The following is a 3,323-nucleotide window of genomic DNA, read 5'->3' on the forward strand; positions in this document are numbered from 1 at the left end:
GTACAGTTTCCACTTGGCATCTTTTTTTAGATTCTGTTTTTTACATTAACATTTGGTATATTTTTGTACATTATAATATTTTTTGTACATTATAATATTTGTAACATTATATTTTACATTATAATTTATTTTGCTTTAAAATATTTTTACAGTATAGTTTTTTATTATAATTTTTACATTATATATTGTTTTACTTTTTTTTACAATCTTTTAAAAATTGTAATTCTTTACATTAATGTATAAATATAACATCTATTTTCTAGTATTTTGACATAATGTAATATATTTTTACATTATATTTTTTTACTTTATAATGTTTTTTTACATTATGCTGTTTTTTTACATTATACTATTTTTTTAAATTATAACATTTTTTGTTCATTATAATGTTTTTTACATTATATTTTTTTACATTATACTTTTTTTTACATTATATATTTTTTACATTATACTATTTTTTTACATTTTTTTCACATTATAATAATTTGTACATTATAATCATTTTGTAAATAATTTGTTTTACATTATAATATTTTGTACGTTATATTTTTGTACATTATAATATTTTTTACATTATAATATTTTGTACATTATATTTTTTTACATTATAATTTTTTTCACTTTAAAATATTTTTTACAGTATATTTATTTATTTATATTATAATTTTTACATTATCATTTTTATATTATAATTTTTACATCATATATTGTTTTGCATATTTTTACATTATAATTCTTTACATTAATGTATTAACATTATTAACATTTATTTTTTGACTTTTTTACATTTATTTTTTTACATTATACTTTTTTAACAATACAATATTTTTTCTACATTATATTTTTTTTACATTATATCTTTTACATTATAATATTTTTTACTTTATAAACATTTTTTTACATTATAATATTTTTTTTACATTATATATTTTTTTTTACATTATAATATTTTTTTTACATTATAATATTTTTTTACATTATAATATTTTTTTTACATTATAATATTTTTTTTACATTATAATTTTTTTTTTACATTATAATTTTTTTTTACATTATAATTTTTTTTTTTACATTATAATTCTTTTTTTACATTCTAACATTTTTGGAGGGTTGACCCGTCGAGATAAACCTTTTGTTTTCCTACGCTGAGGACCAACCAGATAACATGAGTCCTGATCCTCAGACCCGACAGAGTTCCATCCAGACGACAGCTGCCTGGTCCAGATGTTGAAGGGCCTCTGTCTGAAACACCTGGGCAGGTTACTGCAGGCCGAGCTCTGCTTCACACAGGTGCTGTCCAGGTAACAACGCCCGGTCTGTCTTCTGAACAACGAGACCCACAAAAGCCACAGGATAGGGTTAGTTAGATAGCATAGCATAGATACAGTACATAATTAGATAGCATAGCATAGATACATAATGAGATAGCATAGATTCATAATGAGATAGCATAGATTCATAATTAGATAGCATAGCATAGATAAATAATTAGTTAGCATAGATACATAATTAGATAGCATAGATACATAATTAGATAGCATAGATTCATAATTAGATAGCATAGCATAGATACATAATGAGATAGCATAGATTCATAATTAGATAGCATAGCATAGATACATAATGAGATAGCATAGATTCATAATGAGATAGCATAGATTCATAATTAGATAGCATAGCATAGATAAATAATTAGTTAGCATAGATACATAATTAGATAGCATAGCATAGATACATAATTAGATAGCATAGCATAGATAAATAATGAGATAGCATATATTCATAATTAGGTAGCATAGATTCATAATTAGATAGCATAGCATAGATACATAATGAGATAGCATAGATACATAATTAGATAGCATAGATACATAATTAGATAGCATAGATTCATAATTAGATAGCATAGATTCATAATTAGATAGCATAGCATAGATACATAATTAGATAGCATAGATACATAATTAGATAGCATAGCATAGATACATAATTAGATAGCATAGATACATAATTAGATAGCATAGCATAGATACATATTAGATAGCATAGATACATAATTAGATAGCATAGCATAGATACATAATGAGATAGCATAGATACATAATTAGATAGCGTAGATACATAATTAGATAGCATAGCATAGATACATAATTAGATAGCATAGGATAGATACATAATTAGATAGCATAGCATAGATACATAATTAGATAGCATAGATACATAATTAGATAGCATAGATACATAATTAGATAGCATAGATTCATAATTAGATACAAATATTTATCTTTACTAACCAACAACATGTATTTCTCATATATTCATATCAATTGTAAATGATATTTTCTTGCATATTCGTTTTATTTTACTGTAAAGTACTCATTGATGTATTCTAGTATCAAAAAATATAATTTCATTCAGATATTCAGAAGATGAAATAAACTGGGAAAGGACAGCCGAGAACACGTATAATAAATGAACAATATTTACTAATTTTCCTTTCATATCTGGTATATTTCAGCGAGAGTCGCATCCGATACGACCACTACCTGGTTCCCTTCACCCTCTACGAGCTGGGGCTGCTGTATAAGGAACAGGGAGACGTCGCCAAGGCAACCGCCTACATCGAAAATGCCAAGTAAGTTCTCTCTACACGTACATGTATGAATAGTACCTCTAAATAACTGCAGAGCTGTATACACCTGTTTACTTTTCACATGCTTTTATACTCGTATACATGTTTATTAAAGCTCTGTATACCTACTATACTCCACTTAATATATATCTCTATATACTTTCATATATCTCTATATACTTTCATATATCTCTATATACTTTCATATATCTCTATATACTTTCATATATCTCTATATACTTTCATTAGTCTGTCTATACTTACATATATCTCTATATACTTTCATATATCTCTATATACTTTCATTAATCTGTTTATACTTTCATATATCTCTATATACTTTCATATATCTCTATATACTTTCATTAGTCTGTCTATACTTACATATATCTCTATATACTTTCATTAATCTGTTTATACTTACTTATATCTCTATATACTTTCATATATCTCTATATACTTTCATTAGTCTGTATATACTTACATATATCTCTGTATACTTACATATAACTCTATATACTTTCATTAGTCTGTATATACTTTCATATATCTCTATATACTTCCATATATCTCTATATACTTTCATATATCTCTATATACTTTCATTAGTCTGTATATACTTTCATATATCTCTATATACTTTCATTAGTCTGTCTATACTTACTTATATCTCTATATACTTTCATATATC

This window comes from Etheostoma cragini, chromosome 19 (assembly GCF_013103735.1).
Source record: "Etheostoma cragini isolate CJK2018 chromosome 19, CSU_Ecrag_1.0, whole genome shotgun sequence".
Classification (NCBI taxonomy): Eukaryota; Metazoa; Chordata; class Actinopteri; order Perciformes; family Percidae; genus Etheostoma; species Etheostoma cragini.